At 40.1% G+C, this 22,955-nt stretch overlaps 1 pseudogene; it reads left to right on the top strand.

The window, feature by feature from the left end:
• Window positions 1-15,110: 15,110 nt before the first annotated feature.
• Window positions 15,111-16,514, top strand: LOC147718401 (uncharacterized; annotated as a pseudogene).
• Window positions 16,515-22,955: the final 6,441 nt, after the last annotated feature.

The following is a 22,955-nucleotide window of genomic DNA, read 5'->3' as shown; positions in this document are numbered from 1 at the left end:
TCCTTGTAAATCTGCCTCTAACCATTTTAGCATGAGCTTCACTAAGTAACTCTGAGAAACCAACCATCTTGCAACTATATTGGGGGAAGATCAGTTTCCTAGAAATGTTCCCCCCTTCCCTCAAAATTGTGGAGGGATTTTCAAAGTGTTATTCATCAAGTTTTCTTTTTATGCACGGAATTTCTTCCGCGGGAAGAGGAGAGGGTAGATTGGACTGCACCCGAGGGCTACGTAAATTTCCACGGATCAAGCAGCGAATATAATAGAGACCCGGCAGTCATAAAAGGCTACAAAGTCAGAAGGCGGATCGCCCGACTTGCTAGAAGGCATAAAATCCCCACAGCCAGCGTTGAGCGAGGCAGTAAAAGCGATGACAGGTTTAGTACATCCGTGCGGTCCAGCTGCCCTAGTATCTAATGGAGGGAGGAGACGCTGCCAGGGGTCCCATGGTCGCCCCGCTCTGCTTTATGGGCCGGCAGGGAGGGCGCATTACCTGGCTCGGAGCGGCAATCAAAGTCAAGCCAATGAAGCTGTTCCCCAGGAATTAAGTGGGCTTCAGGTTGTTGGCTTCTGGCCACCGAGTGATGGAGAGGCGTCTGCTGTGTCAGGCTGCAGAAGGGCTCAATTACTGGGCTGAGGAGCATTTCTAGCAAGCAGAGGGTGGAAGTCCTGCTCCAAGGGTTGACTCTGGGCGTTTCCAGGGTATCCAATATCTGCTTCCCGTGACAACAATATGACTCTTGGTATTCCCCAATTATTATTGCCATCCACAAAATGTGACAGTAATGGCGCATGGTCGTGTCATTAATAACATAGCAGTCATTACCACTGCTGGATACCGCCTTGAGACCCTCAAGGGTGAGTAGCGCGCTTTACAAATCCCTGATTGATGGATTGATTGACTCCTAATCGAAGGCATGAAATGAAGACCTACCGAGCTGCCCTAGAAACACCTGTGGCCCCTTAGGCATTCTTTCTCTTCTTCCTCTTCCACCCTCTTTCCTACCCGTTCCCTTCTTCAGACTGCTTTCCTGTCTCTTCCACACTCTTTTTTTATTTCCTTATTTATTTTATTTTATTCTCAAGGTTTTATATAGCGCTGGCTAGACCCAGAGGTATCAGAGCGCTTTACATGAGCATCAGATCATAGTTACAGGTTACATCGTTACAAAGGTTACACAGTCATTAGAGCATGGCAACATAGTTACTTGTAAGGTCCAGATAAAACCATAAGCACAAATACGTAAGGGGAAACGCAGGCAAGAGGGAAGATTCAGGGAAGGGATAATGAGGGGGAAAGAGAAGAGGAGGGTGGCGGACACAGCATGGAGAGAGATGGGGAAGGGCAACAGGGACACAAACCGGTAAACGAGTCAAAGCAACGTCCAAAGTCCAGTAAGCTGTGATCCCAGGGGAAGTGGTATCACTTCTCTAGCTCTGTTGCGGGAGGTTCCCTTTACACAATGGACTCTCTCAGAGGGGTCTCTGAGACTCCAAGGCCTACATACTGGATCCATCCCCAAAAAGGGGAGAGGGAGTGCTTTGGCAAGGGGTGCCATACCATACCTCAGCTGTGAGTGGCTCCCTTGGCGCAGTGGACTCTCTCAGCGGGTTTTCTGAGATTCCAGAGTATAAATATTGGATCTTTCCCCAACAAGGGGAGGAGTGCTTAGTCAGAGGGCACAAAGGACAGGGGGCTAGGCAGACTAGCAGGCAAGGTGAGAGATTCAGGGGAGAGGGGATAGGAGCTAGGGAAGTAGACAAAGAGAGAAAGAGTACTAAATGGAAATACAAATTTAAATTAATGAGTTATTATATAGCGCTGGCTAGACCCGAAGGAAACAAATCGCTTTACATGAGGAACAATAATGTTGCAATTTACATCAGTTAAAAAATTACATAAGTATCAAGAAAATCATTTAAAGAACATAGGGGACAAGGTGAATGGCGCAAGGAAGGGTAAGGGGATAGGGTAAAGGGGTAGGAAGAACATAGGACGTAGAGACAAGGAGAACATCTGCCCAAGGTCCGGCTGGGTAGGTGATGGCAGCAGGGGAGTCCACAACCCATCTCCTCTTTAGCTATATGGTAGCTCCACAGGGGATCAGCCTAAACGCTTGGTCTCTACATTCTGGGGTAAGTTCCACAGGTACCAAGTCCTGATGTGTAAACAGGTTAGGCGATAGGTTCAAGGTCTGATCAATGTCTAATTGTTGTCCCAGGGAAATAAAACAACGTGGAGGCAACCACTATGGAAGCCATCTTGGGGTCAGGCAGGGGACTGTACTGTACACTGGTGGCTATCTTAAGGTCAGGCGTCTGGCAGTGAGAGTCAATTACCAGGCCAGTGGCTGCCAAAGAGTAACAAATCCAGTGTGCACACACCATCACACGCACGGACATGTACACGCACATACAAATGTGGGCACACACTCCCATATGCGCACATAAGCACAAACACAAGCACATAGACAGAGACATCCAAAAACACAAGTACACATGAATTCCCATGCTCTAGTACAAAAACACCCAAGTACATGCACACACAAACACCATCACATGCACAGACGCACAAGCACACACAAATGCGCTCACACTCTCATACAAGCACAGACGCACACACACAAAAGCACACATACAGAAACTACCAAAAACACAAGCACATATGCAATCACAAGCTCCAGAACAAAAATACCCAAGGACGTACACACAGGTACATGCACACACACATCACACTCACAGACATGCACAAGCACACACAAATGTGCACACACACTCATACGTGAACAGAGGGAACACACAAGCATGCATACAGAAGCATCCACATGCATAAGCACACATACAATTCCATGCGCTAGTACAAAAACATTCAAGTATATGCACACTCCATCACACGCACAGACATAAGCACACATACAGAAACATCTGCGCGCACCAACACGAGCACACATAGAATCATATGCACTAGTACAAAAACACCCAAGTACATGTCCACACCATCACACGCACAGCCATGCACAAGCACACAATCCCAATGGGTCACTTGCTCACATTGCTGGCTTGACTCTGGGCCTACTCGCAAGCGTGATGGCACCAGGGTAGCGCTACCCCCCTGCGGGTGTCAATGTGGGTTCCAGGGAAGTTTGTGTTGGGCCCCTCTATCAGTACACCCTTTGCTCAGGAGCCAGTCTGTGCAATGGCGGCCGCCATCTTGGGTCTGGTCCGGGCGTCCCTTCTCTGCGGCTGCAGGCTGATACCTCCCTCGGCACCCCGCAGCCCGCGATCGGGCTGTGCCCCTGGAGTGGGAGCGATATAACGCTCGTGAATCCAAGGCAGCAGATGCTGGCAGCAGACAGGGCGTAGTTAATATATTATCAAGGGAGCGCTGCCAAAGATCCGGCTTCCAGCACTCAGCACCCCTCCCCCACTGCATTTGAACCATGAAGAGCAAAATGTGGATGTTGCACTGCACCCAGGGGGGTGTGGGGGGCTCCTCAAGCGGGGTGACTCCCAGGGAGGTAGCTCATCTCTTACTGCACGTTGTATCACTGACTGTAATGGTCGTCAGGGCACGAGGGCCAATGCACGCTCCTTCTCTCCACAGCAGTAACTTTACATTTAGCAGCAATCACTGTGGTTCTGTGGATCTGCCAGCAATTACATGTTATGTTATGCTACTCTTTCTTGTCCTCATCCATTCTCTCTTCTCATCACCACTCATTCTAGCTTGCCTCGGGGTGCGCCTGTTCACTCCCAAGATGCTGTTCTTGCTTTTTTTGTCTTAAGTTCCTTCGTCACCTCAGCCTTTCTCTGGGTACCACCCACACTCTGCTTCCTTCCGCAGCTGTGAGTCATTTCCCTCCACACTTGACTCTTCTCTCTGCCCATTTTGCTGTTCTTATACAGCATTCCCTGCCTTTAGGATGGCAGTATGAAAAGAATTTGAATAGCATGGTATGGGCCATTTGTCAGGCAGTATCTGCCCAGTACTTTCTGGCTATCTTGGACCATAGTAGCCATAGGGGGCGCTGTCCATCTTTCCTCCACTGTGCACCTTTCAAAAGGTGACGTGGCCAAAAACAGGGAATGTGTGCTTTATGATGATGAATGTATTGCCCTCAGAGCAAACCCAAAGCCGCACTGCCCTGGGGGTAGTGCAATCCATTCATATGGAGCAGCTTTGTCCTAGCCACTCCATGTTTCTCTTCGCAGACAATAACCCACCCCGCCTGCAGATTAAGCAGGGCCCAGAGATACCCTGAAGAAGGAGCAGGAGTGACTGCACCCACCTGTAGGGGGATCTCTGTGCGGTCCACGGGACCCACTTTTCCCCTCCAGAGTGTTGTCCTAAGGAAGCATACTAACCATGTACCAACTTTTTGTGTTGCGCAGTCAGTGCACCTGCTGAGGATATGTTTGCCTCTGTGCCCGGATCCATATTGGGGTGCAGGCACAGAGGTAAAGTGATGCCCTCCTTGTGCCACGCCTCCATGCAAATGAGGGAACACCCTTTCAAAATAGTGCATGCTCTACATGTGTGCCAGCACTATCAGTATTTCAGAAGGGACTGCACAAGCGTCTGCAACCCCTCTCTAATACCAAAGTGCCTAAGGGTGCACAAAGCAAACACACAGACCCACTTTGCCCCCTTGAATTTTTAATGGAGACCCTGGTAGAAAGCATCATGAACGAGTTTGTGCAAGCTGAGCGGATTCCATTTAGAGTGACCCTGCATGGTTTGTGGCATGAAAATGAGCATGTATGAGGCACAGAACATGTGGGCTCCGGGTGGCTGCAGAAGTAGGGAAATGGTTCACGAAGATAGAGAATGGAAGACTAGCTGCTTAGAGGAGCAGCAGAGCTAAGATTTGCTCAAGATAGCTTTGCACCCGAGGGAAGACAGAAGGCATATCCCACATGCTGACCTACACCTGCAAAGCACTACACAATGTAGGACCAGCATTCCCCAACAAACGCCTGACCTTCCACCAACCAACCAGACACCTCTGATCTGGCGCCCTCTATCGTGTAAATATCAACCATCAGCAGAGGATGATCTTTTTCTCATCTGGCGGCCAGGAGACGGAACAACGTTCCCCTGCACCTCAGGAACCATCCAGTAATTCTGGAAAAAACTCAAGATCTGGATGTTTGAATGAAAACCTCCACAAGGAAGCCAACATCTCCAGTGCCTTCAAGACTTTGTTTACATTGTTCAGCATTCCGTCCAGCATTTGTTCTTTTTGCTTTTGTTTACCTAAGTTTAAAGGGTATGCTGAGACGTGGGTCCCATGCTCACTGCGCCACTGGATTCATGCTAGCCTGGCGAATGAGGGGTGGCACCTCAAAACTGGTCTTGTGATGCTTGTTTCCAGTCTAGGGAAGACGTGGCTTGGCAGTTTGGGCTGGACTGATCCCATGAGGAGAGGGTCAAGAATGATTTGGACCAAGCATGACTTAGTCCAAATGGTGGTGGCGTGGTGAGCAAAAGAACAATGGATTAAACCCAGATCTTTGTGACTGGAGGTGAATGTTTGAATTGTTCAGCATTCCGTTAATCATTTGTTCTTTTTCCTACATTTCTGCAGATATTACATTTGCGGGCCTGAATTGCCTCAGTACATCACTCAAGTACTTTATTTTGGGGCCTATTTATGAGCCATTTGCCGCTCTTGCACCACACAATGTGGTGCAAGAGCAACGCAAACCTTACATGTGATTTTTGAAGCCAAGCAAGGCCACTTTACATAACCCTCAGTGGCTCCATAAATCTGGAACACAGCAACTCAGTGCAGCTCAAATCACTGCGTTGCTTCACTCTGCCCTGGGAAGGCATTCCATGGGTTCCATGGGTGTTGTATGTGTGTCTACAGCACACATAGAAGGAGGAAAAAGCCTCTATGGATTGTTTTGGTGCAGGAAAGTCCTGTCTACAACACTGGCACCCTTGAACCATGGTGCAAGGGTGCCTACATTGGCGCTAGGCTGCCAAAACAGTGCCAGGGCCTGGGCTGGGGGAAAGGGCAGGATGGGCTGTATTCGATTGATATGGTGAATTCCTGCCATTTCACGTTGGTGTAGGACAGCGCAGCAAGGTTTGTTTGTTTTTAGAGTTTTATATAGTGCAAACTAGACCCAAGACATCGGGTATTTGCGCGCTTTACATGAGCACCAGTTTCATTACAGATGGACACATTCATTTTGTGAGGCACAGGGAGATTACGTGATTTGCCCAGAAGCACAGGTTGTTGAGCGTGGCTGCCGAGACTCGAACCTGGTTCTCCAGGTCCAAAGTCGACCGCTCTAGCCGCATGGCTAATCCTCTCCCCTCACTAGTAACCCGCATTGTCATCGGCTTCACTATTAGATTGGTTTCTGCATGGTGGGTGAGGATGGAGCTGGAGCTAAGCAATACAGGAGAGGGAAAAAGAAATGGCCATGCAAAGAAAGTGGGAAGGAAATAACAGCAACAGCCACAGGCCCCCGGGGAGGAGTGTGGTCACATGTGAATCTACAACTCTACATGCCTCGAACAGATGCTTACAGGTTAACATTTTCCGTTGCAGGCATGTGTGGCTGTAGATACACAAGCTGTGCGTAGACTTTAAGGCAATCCTCCCATAATGAGTGACTAGCCCGTGGGTGTTTCTGAAGATTGAAAAAGAGTACAGAGCACAGCCTGACCAACGTCGGTGTGGTAGTACTTCCACACAATGTTTAGTGAAAGTGTGTGGTGTAGACCAAGCAGCTGCTTTGCAAACATCAGCTATGGGAATGTTGCTCAAGGAAGCTAGAGGCCCATTTTTTCTGGTAGAGTGGGCTCTTGGAGGAACAGGCACAACCATTTACTTTTGCTTTAACACATTTCAATACATTTAACTATCCATCTGGCAATGCCTTGCTTTGATATAGCTTTTCCTCTATGTGGTTCGAAAAAAGTAACTAAGAGTTGTTGAGTCTTTCCAAGTGGGGGGGTTTCCCTATCCACATAATACATTAGGGCTTGTTTATTGTCTAAGGCATAAAGGGCCCGTTATGCAATGGAGTCAAGTTGAGGAAAATAAAAGTGGAATGGGAGACCACCGTAGGAAGAAATTTAGGTTCAGTGCAAAGGACAACCCTATCCCTATGAAAATGAAAGGTGGTTTCTTCCAATGTTGAAGCTTGGAGCTCACTGCCACGTCTGAGTAAGGTGAAAGCCACAAGAAACACCACCTTCCAAGAGAGAAATTAATTAGAGGGGCTAAAATAGAGGACCAAGGAGTCTTGTAAGGGTGACTTGATACGCTGCCCAACGCCACAGCCCCATAAATGAGCCCCCAAGTGTCTGATAAGTACAGAGCACAAGCTCATCAGCTGAGTGATGTTTGAAGTCTTCCGAAGGCATGAGTACCACCTGCTTATGGAAAACCAAAATGTGCTTTTGAAGAGTTTTCCCTCAAGAGGAATAATAGAGTTTTAAATACCCACAGCAATGAGGGACGTCAAGTGCTCCTGATTCCTCACATGGGTCAGACATGTACATTAAAATGACGGTCAATGGGTGGACATAATTTAGTCCAAAGAGAAACCAATGCAATGTATGAGTTTGAAGGTTTTCCATGCAACCCTATAGATGACATCTCTCAAGATAATGGATTGTCACAGAAAGTATCACCCCATCTAAGCCTGCAATTGTGACACAGAGAAGAATGGAAAGCTGATGTGGAAGGTGCTATCCAAAATGTGAAGGACAAAAGCATATACATATACCGATCTGCTCAGGAACACACTTGAGTCACCAATTTCCAAGTTTCTATGGGATTGCTGGTTTGGCATCTATTGTTTTCATCCAAGGCATATCAACATGCTAATGGAATACATAGAATGTGTTTTTAAAATGTTCTCCTTGCTCAGGGCCCAGGAAATAGCGCGTTCTGATGAGGACGATTGTGGGCGATGGACCTCAGATTCAATGACTGTACTGAACTTGAACTGAACTTGAACTGAACTGAACTGTACAGAGAAATATGATATTCAAACTGTGGCCAGCCTGCTCTGGAAAGATTTCAGTAGAGTGACATACAGGCTAGTGTTGGCCGAGCTCATTAGAGTGGTGTGAACTTCCAGACACTGAAGGTAGTGTTCAGGAGAAGCAGCTATACATAAGCATATAATAATGCACTGACAGCCGAAGAGCACCTCTCAGTCAATCCTGGGGCCATCAAACCCATAGGTAGGACTTCTGATGCAAGAGCACAAAGTAAGGTTGATAAACTTCAGAATGTATGACAATGAGACTAGGCCTGGGTGTAATAATTTGCTCGTTGGTCCTCTAATTGCAGGACCAGGACCGTGAGCAAACAAATACAAGAGGTAGCAAACTGTGCATTACAGAAGGAAAAAGTGACACGTTGCAGGTTACAAAAGCGTACAAAGTACAAGTAGAGGTAAAATACTGCAATACACGGCAGACACTCAAACACAAGAACAAACGTTACGTAGGCAATGGTGGCACTTGTGCAAGTACTGAAAGCAAAAAAAATGGAAGAGGTAGCAAAAAGTGTGTTATAAGAGAAAAGTGACGTGAGCATGTTACAAAAGAGTACCAAACACAGGTAAAAGAAAAGGGTAATACTGCAATAAATGGCAGACTCTCAAACCACAAGAACACACTGGGAAGACATGTCCTTAGTCAAGGAGAATAGAATTTTCTATAATAAAGGGTCTTCCTTCAGATAATAGAGAGGGCATGAATTAACTTTGGAAATGTCTTTGAAGGAGGAGAACATTGAGGTCAGTTTTGAAGGCCTGGGAGGAGGAGGTGGCCCGGAGCTGAGGCGGAAGTGAATTCCAGATTCTCACCGTGTTGCCTGAAAAGGATTGGGCCATCGATCTTTCCTTCTTAAAAGTGGGAGGTCAAAGCAGTAGATTTTCCGCATTTCGTGATGGTCTAGAGCCTCCAGAGAGTTTCAGTTTATTCGCCAGGTAGCGAGGAGAGGAGTAGTGCAAGGCTTTGTGGGTGATGCTGGCAGTCTTGTAGATAGATCTTGCCTCGATGGGAAGCCAGCGGAGGGTGGATAACATGGGTGTGATGTGGTCGCTTCTTTTGGCCCCATAAATGAAACGAGCTGCTGAATGGAGAACAGACTTAAGGGGGGACAGGTGGGATTTGGGGAGGCCAGTAAGAAGAGAATTGCAGTAGTCCAGTCTGGAAGGAACCAGCGATTTGAACAGGGTTTTAAGGTCATGCTCTGGGAAGGCGCAGTTGGTATCGAGCAGACTTTGCAATTGAATTAATGTGGGAGAATAGATTGAGTTTTGTGTCGAGTATGACACCACGCCTGTAAGCAAGAGGGGCCAAAGGAATCAAGGTCTCACATTTTGAATTGAAAGGCATGCGGACGCTATCGGTTAAAGCATGCCACACTGCCAAAAAGACAAAAAAACATTTTGTAAAGCAAGTGGAGAATGGAAAAGAAAGGCACGCTGCCGCTATTGTTCAAAGTGTTCTGTGCTGCCAAACAGAAAAGGTTAATCAATCAAAAGTTGCAAGTCGGCGAGCCGCACACTTGGGAGGAGTGGTGGGGGCAGGTAAGCAGTGTTGTGGGAGTGGGTTGTGGTGACGGGTAAAGGCAAAGCGAAACAAGCTTCCACAAGCAAGAAACTATGAAAATAGTGCAGATAAACAACCTGATAGGGGGCTAAGTGTAAGGCCACATGTAATACGGTCGGTCCATGGGAGTAAACAAGAGGCAGAATGGCGGGAAAATGAGGGAGGATTTAGCCACTGGTAAGCAGGCCTTTTAGAAAGACGACCGAATCAGCCAATCAGAAGAGATGGGCAGACTTACAACCCACAGCGTAGAGACAGCATGTCTTTCAGAGCAGCGCATACGCTGTTTAGGCTCGACCTAAAAACTGGCACGAAATATCTGCTTTAAAATAGGCAGCAGGATGTTGTTGAATGTCATTCACGGCACATAAGAGAAAGTGACCCATGGCGTCTATCGGACCTCTTTGACTATTGGGACCACTTAGTAAGCTGGACAGCTTCAGGTCTACAATAAAATAAGGCAGAAGGACTGTAATACGTAAGATGTGACATAGCTCCTATGCGCCTGCATTTGCTTATACAGGTAAATATTCAGCAGTTAAGACAAAAGGTATATTATCCCCAGCCACACACACACATATGTATGTGAGGGGGAGGATGTATAGAGCGTGTCCCTAGCTGCGAAGGGCAGGTGCCTTTTTGGTGGTAGTGCGCTTTATAAGTTAAATAAATAAATTAATAGAGTGGTGTAGAGTAGAGTGGTGCAGAGTAGAGTGGTGTAGGGTGCACTGTCGTAGAGTAAAGAGGGGCAGAGTAAAACAGAGTAGTGTAGGGTGTCAGAGGGTGGTGCAGACTAGACTGTTTTAGAGTTCAGTGTAATACAGTGTAGTGGCATAGAGTGCAGTGGGGAAGAGTGCAGGGGCATAGAGTGGTGCAGAGATAGTGCAGTGACATAAAGTGCAGTGGCGTAGAGTGGTGCAGAGTAGAATGGAATAGAGAGCACTGGTGTACAGTGGCGACTCAGGTCAACTCTGTCTCCTCCTCATGCTTCTTCATCTTTTGCCTGTTTCGTAAGGTATTCAAATGGATACTCCAAAGCTCAAGTTGCACCATCACCCAGGCCCTCATCTCCAGCCGACTGGACTATGGCAACGCCCTCTACGCAAGGATCGCAGCTCACCTCCTCTGACGACTACAGACTATACAGACGAACCCAAATCACCCCCTACCTCAGGGAACTCCACTGGCTCCCGGCACAGAAAAGATGCCAGTTCAGTCTCCTAATCCATGCATACAAGGCCCTACCCAACTATGGACCCGTCTACTTGAACCCCCACCTGAACTTCCGTCAGCCCACCAGACACCTCTGCTCTGCGTCACTTTCTATGACCCTCAACCCCTGCATCCGACGTAGCAGATGTGGAGGTATGGAATGAGCTAAGCTTTCACCTACGGGCCTCCCCTTTTCTTGCAGAACTCTGAAAGTCCCTGAAAACCTGACTATTTGTCTAATCAACTAGACCCTGCCAGTGCCTGAATACTCTCATGGGTGACAAGTAGCGCTCTGCAAATCTACTGATTGATTGAGTGCAGTGGCGCAGGGTAGAACAGTGGAGAATAGAGTGCAGTGGCATAGAGTGCAGTAGTGTAGAATACAGTGGTGCAGAGTAGAGTACAGTGGCATAGAATAAAGTGGTGCAGAGTATAGTGCATTAGTGTAGAGTGCAGTGGCATAAAGCAGAGTGGAACAGAGTATTGTTGAGTAGCATATAGGGCAGAAGTGTAGAGTAGAGAGCAGTGGAAAAGAGTACTGTGGTGTAGAGTGCAGGGTAGGGGGTTGGGAGGGAATAGAAGGTACATGGACTTGAATATGTGCGATGGACTGAAAACACAAGAATTCACATGGAGAGCCTGGAACTAAATATGTAGGTTCAAAACTTGGAGCCCCCGCTGGACACAAGAACTTGGTCCATACTCCAGGGGGGGACTAAATACAAGAAGAGGACATGATGCCCACATACTGTGACAAATGGGAGTAGAAGCTAACACATGGTAAACTTTAGGTGGGCTGTAAGCCCACTATATGCAAATAAAAGTCTTGCAGAGACAGCACTTGTGCTGTCTGGGTGAAACCTAAAGTAATATTTGCTACTAGGGATTGCAAATATAAGGTCTGCTGTACCTTAAAGGTCTCCATCCTTGCATTCACATCAATCATAGATGGTTGTAAATTGTAACATGTCAAATTGATATTCATTAGGCAGGTCATTTTGTGGCCCCCTGGGACTGGACATTTGACAACGCGACCCATTAGCACATAGAAGGTATCTCAAATTGCATTTCCATTCGCAAACCAGTTGGGCTACAACTTGCACATTCGTGGCTTGCGACAGGAATAGTCCATCAGACCCCTAAGGTCCATGATGAAGGAGCTCGTATCTATCCCCTGTGTGAGGTATAACTGCAGGTGGTACTGCTCCACTTGGAAACCTCCTCCCATCCGTCACAAGGCCTCAGTCAGTTGAAACCTCATTTATTCAGAATGGCTTGTCTTAGATAAAGGTTGTGGAAATACCTCCGTGTCTGAACTCCATATTTGATTTTGGTGAAATATTTGGGGTGTCTAGCTGTAATTTAAGTAGTTACATATTAATATTCAGGGCTTGGAGTGAAGAAAGAATGATAGAATGTTAAAGAAATACAGCAAGCTTTACATATCAACACCAGACCATGGCCTTTAAATCCACATTAATATTCTTCAGATTATTTAACTCTTAGAAGAAAAAGAAAAGCATGAGAGAAATTAGAGGAAAATTAGCAAACTTCAGATTCAAGGAGTATTTTCCTGAAATATTGCATACATCACGGATAGGCAAAACAAGGCACTTCAAACTGAAATGGAGTTCTCTTCACAAATGTATCTTTAAAGTATGACTTTTGTAGAATGTATGAGGGGTCTCAGGTTATGGAGTTGTCCTAAAGCAGTGCTTTTGATGTACAAATTAAGAAGTGTGAATCCAAAGGGCAAAGAGAGGAGGTAGGGTGTGGAAGGGGTTTGGTCTCGGGAGGAGGGGGTGGAACTAAAGCAGCACTGTCTCAAGGTGCCCTTGTTCCATTTGCATGCAGGTGTGATGTATCACATAACAAAGGAAACGGTACATTGTGTGATTTCTAGGCAGAGCATTGTTCTTCTACACTATTGGCTGAGCGTGCTTGATCATGATTGGATGAGGAGACCAAGCGGTGAGATATGCTTGCTATCTTCCAGAGGGGGATCTTTTCAGAAAGGCGAGAGAGAGGGGGGGCAGTCTGACTTGCAGACAAAGCTGCAGAACTGAAGGGGCTTCTCCGGAGAATGTTGATAAAGAACAATGACTTTCCGCTGAGACAGCGACTGATAAGGCTGACGCGCTTTACGCCAGTCTGGCGCTATGAGTAATGCATGCAGCCGCAGTGCCATGGTATGGTAAGGCTTCACTGCAGAGAAAGGTTCTCATCTGAGTCTTGCCCTGCATAGGTGTAATGTCAGCCCATACCTGGCCATGATGTCATGCCATATGCCATGATGTCACGCCGTGCCACATCCGGTTACAATACATAGGAATCTATTAACCAGTCTCTTATACTGAAAAGCGAAGAGGTCGAAATTAGTTTCATTATACTTTTTTCAATTACCCATCTTTAGGAACATGCATTACAGTAACCCAATGTTGTCATGGTTACAAACCCTATGATTAGGTTATGGCTTCAACCCCTATATTTGGCAATGTCTACAATCCCAATGATTTGGTCATGGCTACAAAACCTATGATTTGGTCATGGGTACATTTCCTAACATGTGGTCATGGTTAGAAACGAATGTCTGCTGACAAATTATCGAAATTCAGATTAACGTCATACTCTAATATCGGAACAAAAATATCGACATCACTATTATCGATTTCCTATACTTAACGATAGATTTACAAAAATATCGATATCTTAATATCGACATACACAAACATCGTTTACATTGATATCGACTACTTTTACATTGGTATACATAAATATCGATTTCTTAAAAATACATACACAATAAATAAAATATCGACGTCAAAAATATCGTGAACTAACATATCGGATTTTCTGATATATCGACAGTTTATATACATATCTTTGCACATTTATTTAACTTTTTATATTTTAACATCTAAATAAATACACACTACTTAAAGTAACATTATTTTATTCCTATTCAATCTTCTAAACTATTCGATTTTTAGCATTATATTACCTACACTTTGAAAACTATTCTATGCTATTTTTATAATTATATAATGTATTTTATTTTTCACTTCTATTACAAAATACTCACAACTGAAATTCAAATATACTAACTAACCAATCACAACACTGATTTTTAGAATTAACCAATAGCAAACTAATTACTAATGACACTCCCCTATATAAACAATTAAACCCAAAACACAAACTACTTGCTAAAAGACACGGAAGGAGATTCATCTCTCTACGAATTGCAGTACACCAAGAAGAATATCAAGACTACCAACATACATTTACATCTTCCAAGTAAGTAATTAAATAATAAACTACATTAATTGCTACTACTACATTACTTACCTGCTCAATACCCACTGCTCCTTTTCTATTCATACTACTGAACATGCAAATTATTTATATCTACTAATGTTTTTATAGATACTACTACTAGAGAACATTCTACACAAAACTACTGTGAACAAAAACATAGGAATACAGATAATAATAACTAAGTGAGTAAATTGTCAGTTTTTATTTAATAGTAAATAATTATAAACACACACAAAGTATAACATTTTTCCCACATATTTGGTGTTTTCCTCCAGATTCTATTACTGAAAACTGCGCTACAAATGAACTAAGGACATCATTACTATTTCTACATTACATATTACTAAGTAAGTATTTGTAAACTGAAATAAATGTGGTAAAAACCTGCAAACATTTTCATTTGTTCTAATCAGTTGTTATTATCTATTTTTTTTACACAGCTAACACTACAAATAGATATACTGAAATTGTAAAGATCTCCAAAATCGGAATACCACATATACAACTCACTAAGTAAGTATATTAAAGAGCATTAATAACTGCTAATCTGTTAAAAACCTACCAACATGGTGAATATTCTAACACATATGTTCCTTATTTTTTTAAGATAACACTACAAACTACTCTCCATGAAAAAAACATACAACTATACTGGAAAACACTAACAAAAATAAAAATGTAAGTATCTTGACAATGTAAATGTAAAATCTACACTTATTAGTATCCACTTTTCTAGTCGAAATTAGCTGTAACATTGTAAATATACACAAAAATGGGTAATAATATACTACTTTCATGTTTCTCAGTTACAACAACATCACAAAACAGTATCCCCAACAAAAGAATAAAGCAGATCAAAATTTGACACTGATTTATAAAACATGTAAGTATATACATTCCTACTTATCACTTACTTAGATTCATAAACACATTTTCCTTGACATTAACTATTATGTATATATTTTTTAGATATACAAAGTACAAAATGACAGAAGGAGCAGAATTTGTTACCAGCCAGAAATGAAAACTATTACTATGCTACATGGGTTACACTTATACACAAGAAAAGCAATATGGCATGAAAGTTAATTGGAAATGTTGTAAATATTATTCTAACAAGTGTTATGGAAGAGCAACAACTAGAGAAGCTACAGTACTGTATACTAGGGAACACAATCATCCACCAAATGTTACTGAAATTGAAGTTAGAACAGCTTTGGAAAATGTAAAAGAGGCAAGTACAGGTTCCCAAAAACAAACAAACGTCATATTAAAAGAAGCCATTCCTAAAATCCCTAAAACTGCCAATACTCAAATGCCAAATATTCTCTCCCTAAAAAGAACTATAGCACGAACTAAAAAAGCTACTACTACTACCACACCACCTCCCAGAACATATGATGATATAAATTTAAATGCTAACCAAATTATAACTTTAAACAAACAACCATTTATAGTTTACGACAATGAAAACAATGACAAAAGACTTATTATATTTGGTACAAATATGAATTTAGTTAAACTTCAGCAAAGCCACTATTGGATGATGGATGGAACATTTAACATCTGTCCCAAACCATTTTTCCAATTATACACAATACATGGCCTCTACCACAACTGCAACATACCACTACTATATGCACTATTACCAAACAAAAATAATTCCACATATATGGAATTATTAAATATTATTAAACAAAAAACAAATGATTTTTCTCCTGAAAAAATAATTCTAGATTTTGAACAAGCAATGCTTTCAACAATCCTAAAAATCCACCCCCATACCTGCATTCAAGGCTGCTACTATCATTTAAACCAGTGTTTATGGAGAAATCTACAAAAAACTACCTTAAGTGTAGAATATGCAACTAACTCATCTTTTACATACCAAATTAAAAAGCTCATTGCACTGGCTTATGTCCCAGAAACAGATGTAGCAGAACACTATAACATTCTTATAGACAGCCCCTTCTACAAACAAAATGAAGCAAAGTTGAGTCCATTTCTGGACTACTTTGAAGACACCTGGGTAGGCAGACTCCACAGATCTGGCCACAGAAGAAACCCCAAATTCCTAATACCCTGGTGGAACATTTACAGAAGCACCTTAAATGGAGAATCTAAAACTAACAACGCAGTAGAAGGTTGGCACAATGCATTTGTACAATCAACTGGCAGAACAAAACCTACTCTAGAACATTTTATTAAATGCCTACAGAAAGAACAAAGCTACCAGGAATTCAGAATGGACCAATCCATAACTGAACTAGTCTCTAAAATATCAAAACAAAATAAGCAAATGCACAAATACCTAGAAGAACAAGTACAATGATACCCTAGTACAAAAGGCATTGAATACTTAAACATCATTGCCAAAACCCTACTCTGAATAATTACCAAAACCAAATAAAGCCCTAAAACTATCACCTAAATATGCATAACATTTCAAACGTGATCTTTAAAAGTATTTAATGTATGCAATATATAGAGATATTATTCACATATATGCACACATTAAATAAAAATAAAAACTATAAAACAATGCCATATTAATAATCACATTACCCACCCACAAAAGATAACACAGAAATGACTTACCAATCATGTTCTAAATCCAATGACGTCCTTCTCCACAAAAGTAATCCAGGTAGTGCAAAAGTAACCCAAAAGAAATGCAAAAATACAACTGTTCCCAAAATACCAAATCCACGGTGTGAATAGCCATTGAATAACCATAAAAAACCCGAAAATTTTTAATAATTAAAGAAACGCTCCAGGAAAACCGAAAAGTGAAAATAAGTGTTTTGAAAGCAGTGGTGAATAAAACCAACAAACACTTCCTTTAAAAAAAAAAAACGGAACTTCCGATTCAGTGAACACCTATAACAAAAACATAGAAAACAGACATTCCCACCCAGATAAACTAACACATAATTAAGTACTAACATTATAAAAAACATAAATGTGATACTACATATACTTTAAACCTACAAAAAGTAACTCTGAAAACAATCCTATAACTAAGTAAAACGACGTGTATCTACCACACGTAAATAATCGTTTTCTAAATGTAAAACACAACTCCCTCACATCTAATAACACTAAATAGAAGCACACTACTTCCAAAACATCTTTAAAATACACATAAAACATATAAAATATACATTACCTGAAGCGACGTGAAGTATCTCCCAACCGCGAGCAGCTCTTCATCCAAATGACCCAAAACGACCTAACCCGGTTACAAAATAAAGAACCCAAAAGCACTAAAATAGTCCCAAGTAATAAATATAATATCAATACTTTAAACAATTGCCTAAAATAATGTAAAAATTCCTATTATTTGGAAAAAAAAGTTTTACTTTTGTACTACTCTGATTGTATTTACAAATATGTATAAAAAGTTAATAAATAAATATTATGAAAACAATAATATTTATTTAAACAATGTATAGAAATATTACTAGATTGTCACAAAATGTCTAAATGTAACTAAATTCGTAAGCAAATATTGTCCTTATTTTATAAAACTTTAATGTTCACAATTAAAGTTGTAAAAAATTATTATGAATATAAAAATTGTTATTAATTTTTTTTATTTAAATATATAATATGTAATACTATACAAAATAATATTACATATTAATAATAAGAATTACAAAAAATATAATGCTTCTGTAAATTTGCATGTCATTGTGTTTAGAAATATTTTTCATAAAAATAAATGATTCAAAAATTTGAAATTGTTATGATTTAAATTGTTATCTCTGGAAAAAATAAAAAACATAATACATTTTTTTTATACAATCATGTTGCACATTTTATGTTATTGTATTACTATAATCTAACAATCTTATTATTGGGAAAAAACTCCAGTGTATATAAAATTGAAGTAGGTGCTGGACACTAATTAATTAATAATTACTATTCCAACTCCAGGCTACATTAAATTGGAGTAGGTGCTGGACACTAATGAATTATTAATTACTATTCCAACTCCAGTGTACATTATATTGGAGTAGGTGCTGGACACTAATTAATTAATAATTACTATTCCAACTCCAGTCTACATTAAATTGGAGTAGGTGCTGGACACTAATTAATTATTAATTACTATTCCAACTCCAATATACTTTAAATTGGAGTAGGTGCTGGACACTAATTAATTATTAATTACTATTCCAACTCCAGTCTACATTAAATTGGAGTAGGTGCTGGACACTAATTAATTAATAATTACTATTCCAACTCCAGTCTACATTAAATTGGAGTAGGTGCTGGACACTAATTAATTATTAATTACTATTCCAACTCCAATCTACTTTCAATTGGAGTAGGTGCTGGACACTAATTAATTATTAATTACTATTCCAACTCCAGTCTACATTAAATTGGAGTAGGTGCTGGACACTAATTAATTAATAATTACTATTCCAACTCCAGTCTACATTAAATTGGAGTAGGTGCTGGACACTAATTAATTAATAATTACTATTCTAACTCTAGTCTACATTAAATTGGAGTAGGTGCTGGACACTAATTAATTAATAATTACTATTCCAACTCCAGTCTACATTAAATTGGAGTAGGTGCTGGACACTAATTAATTAATAATTACTATTCCAACTCCAGTCTACATTAAATTGGAGTAGGTGCTGGGCACTAATTAATTATTAATTACTATTCCAACTCCAATATACTTTAAATTGGAGTAGGTGCTGGACACTAATTAGTTATTAAATACTATTCCAACTCCAGTCTACATTAAATTGGAGTAGGTGCTGGACACTAATTAATTAATAATTACTATTCCAACTCCAGTCTACATTAAATTGGAGTAGGTGTTGGACACTAATTAATTAATAATTACTATTCCAACTCCAGTCTACATTAAATTGGAGTAGGTGCTGGACACTAATTAATTAATAATTACTATTCCAACTCCAGTCTAAATTAAATTGGAGTAGGTGCTGGACACTAATTAATTATTAATTACTATAACAACTCCAATATACTTTAAATTGGAGTAGGTGCTGGACACTAATTAATTATTAATTACTATTCCAACTCCAGTCTACATTAAATTGGAGTAGGTGCTGGACACTAATTAATTAATAATTACTATTCCAACTCCAGTCTACATTAAATTGGAGTAGGTGCTGGACACTAATTAATTATTAATTACTATTCCAACTCCAATCTACTTTAAATTGGAGTAGGTGCTGGACACTAATTAATTATTAATTACTATTCCAACTCCAGTCTACATTAAATTGGAGTAGGTGCTGGACACTAATTAATTAATAATTACTATTCCAACTCCAGTCTACATTAAATTGGAGTAGGTGCTGGACACTAATTAATTAATAATTACTATTCCAACTCCAGTCTACATTAAATTGGAGTAGGTGCTGGACACTAATTAATTAATAATTACTATTCCAACTCCAGTCTACATTAAATTGGAGTAGGTGCTGGACACTAATAAATTATTAATTACTATTCCAACTCCAGTCTACATTAAATTGGAGTAGGTGCTGGACACTAATTAATTAATAATTACTATTCTAACTCCAGTCTACATTAAATTGGAGTAGGTGCTGGACACTAATTAATTAATAATTACTATTCCAACTCCAGTCTACATTAAATTGGAGTAGGTGCTGGACACTAATTAATTAATAATTACTATTCCAACTCCAGTCTACATTAAATTGGAGTAGGTGCTGTACACTAATTAATTATTAATTACTATTCCAACTCCAATATACTTTAAATTGGAGTAGGTGCTGGACACTAATTAATTATTAATTACTATTCCAACTCAAGTCTACATTAAATTGGAGTAGGTGCTGGACACTAATTAATTAATAATTACTATTCTAACTCCAGTCTACATTAAATTTGAGTAGGTGCTGGACACTAATTAATTAATAATTACTATTCCAACTCCAGTCTACATAAAATTGGAGTAGGTGCTGGACACTAATTAATTAATAATTACTATTCCAACTCCAGTCTACATTAAATTGGAGTAGGTGCTGGACACTAATTAATTAATAATTACTATTCCAACTCCAGTCTACATTAAATTGGAGTAGGTGCTGGACACTAATAAATTATTAATTACTATTCCAACTCCAGTCTACATTAAATTGGAGTAGGTGCTGGACACTAATTAATTAATAATTACTATTCTAACTCCAGTCTACATTAAATTGGAGTAGGTGCTGGACACTAATTAATTATTAATTACTATTCCAACTCCAATCTACTTTAAATTGGAGTAGGTGCTGGACACTAATTAATTATTAATTACTATTCCAACTCCAGTCTACATTAAATCGGAGTAGGTGCTGGACACTAATTAATTAATAATTAGTATTCCAACTCCAGTCTACATTAAATTGGAGTAGGTGCTGGACACTAATTAATTAATAATTACTATTCCAACTCCAGTCTACATTAAATTGGAGTATGTGCTGGACACTAATTAATTAATAATTACTATTCCAACTCCAATCTACATTAAATTGGAATAGATGCTGGACACTAATTAATTAATAATTAGTATTCCTACTCAAATCTACATTATATTGGAGTAGGTGCTGGACACTAATTAATTAATAATTAATATTCTAACTGCAGTCTACATTAAATTGAAGTAGATGCTGGACAGTAATTAATTAATAATTAGTATTCCTACTCCAATTAACATTAAATATATGTAGGTGCTGGACACTAATTAATTATTAATTACCTTTCCTAATCCAATTTACATTAAATTTAATTAGTTGTTGCACACTAATTATTGAATAATTAATAATCAAACTCCAGTCTACATTAATTGTCTTCATTTATTGTGAATTAAAAATATATTTTAAAACACTCCCCACCCTTACCCCCTATTAACCCTATTACCCGCTCCTAAAACGAAATAATGTATTTTAGAATTTCTTTTTTTTTTTTTTTAATAATATTATTATATGTTTTTTAATTTATTTTATTTTGAACATACATTTTAATACACTCCCCACCATTATCCCCTATAAACCCAATAACCCGCTCCTAAAACTAGATATGTATTTTTAAAATTTATTATAATTATAGATTTTTTTAAATTTTTTTTAAATTATTTTTACAATAACTTTTTATACTAATTTCATTACTTTTTTAAACTACTTTTTTTATATTTTCCTATTACAAACGATATTTTTTTTTTCGATATTTTGTCATACAATATTATGACTTGCAATATTTCTTTATACTTACCAATTACGATATTTTTGTATTCGATATTTATGTTTCCCAATATTATTGACCTTCGATATTTAAACTTCAATATTTTGTCTTTTCGATATTTTATTTTCGATATTATGTCTGATTACCGTTAGAAACCCTATGATTTGGTCATGGCTACAATCCCAGTGATTTTGTCATAGCTACAACCCCTATGATTTGGTCATGGTTACAAACCCAATGATTTGGTCATGGTTACAAACCCAATGAGTTGGTAATGGTTACAAACCCAGTGATTTGGTCATAGCTACAACCCCTATGACCCTATGATTTGGTCATGGTTAGAAATCCAATGATTTGGTCATGGTTACAAACCCAATGATTTGGTCATGGTTACAAACCCAATGATTTGGTCATGGTTACAAACCCAGTGATTTGGTCATAGCTACAACCCCTATGATTTGGTCATGGTTACAAACCCAGTGATTTGGTCATAGCTACAACCCCTATGATTTGGTCATGGTTACAAACCCAATGATTTGGTCATGGTTACAAACCCAATGAGTTAGTCATGGTTACAAACCCAGTGATTTTGTCATAGCTACAACCCCTATTATTTGGTCATGGTTACAAACCCAATGATTTGGTCATGGTTACAAACCCAATGATTTGGTCATGGTTACAAACCCAGTGATTTTGTCATAGCTACAACCCCTATGATTTGGTCATGGTTACAAACCCAATGATTTGGTCATGGTTACAAACCCAATGATTTGGTCATGGTTACAAACCCAATGATTTGGTCATGGTTACAAACCCAATGATTTGGTCATGGTTACAATCCCAGCGATTTGGTCATGGTTACAACCCCTATGATTTGGTCATGGTTACAAACCCAATGATTTGGTCATGGTTACAAACCCAATGAGTTGGTCATGGTTACAAACCCAGTGATTTTGTCATAGCTACAACCCCTATGATTTGGTCATGGTTACAAACCCAATGATTTGGTCATGGTTACAAACCCAATGATTTGGTCATGGTTACAAACCCAATGATTTGGTCATGGTTACAAACCCAATGATTTGGTCATGGTTACAATCCCAGCGATTTGGTCATGGTTACAACCCCTATGATTTGGTCATTGTTACCAACCCAGTGATTTGGTCATAGCTACAACCCCTATGATTTGGTCATGGTTACAAACCCAATGATTTGGTCATGGTTACAATCCCAGCGATTTGGTCATAGCTACAACCCCTATGATTTGGTCATGGTTACAAACCCAATGATTTGGTCATGGTTACAATCCCAGCGATTTGGTCATGGTTACAACCCCTATGATTTGGTCATGGTTACAAACCCAATGATTTGGTCATGGTTACAAACCCAATGAGTTGGTCATGGTTACAAACCCAGTGATTTTGTCATAGCTACAACCCCTATGATTTGGTCATGGTTACAAACCCAATGATTTGGTCATGGTTACAAACCCAATGATTTGGTCATGATTTGGTCATGGTTACAATCCCAGCGATTTGGTCATGGTTACAACCCCTATGATTTGGTCATGGTTACCAACCCAGTGATT

The sequence above is a fragment of the Lissotriton vulgaris genome, chromosome 4_1 (assembly GCF_964263255.1).
Source record: "Lissotriton vulgaris chromosome 4_1, aLisVul1.2, whole genome shotgun sequence".
Taxonomy (NCBI): Eukaryota; Metazoa; Chordata; class Amphibia; order Caudata; family Salamandridae; genus Lissotriton; species Lissotriton vulgaris.
The sequence above is the reverse complement of the archived record's forward strand: the minus strand, read 5'-3'. Positions and strand labels throughout refer to the sequence as shown.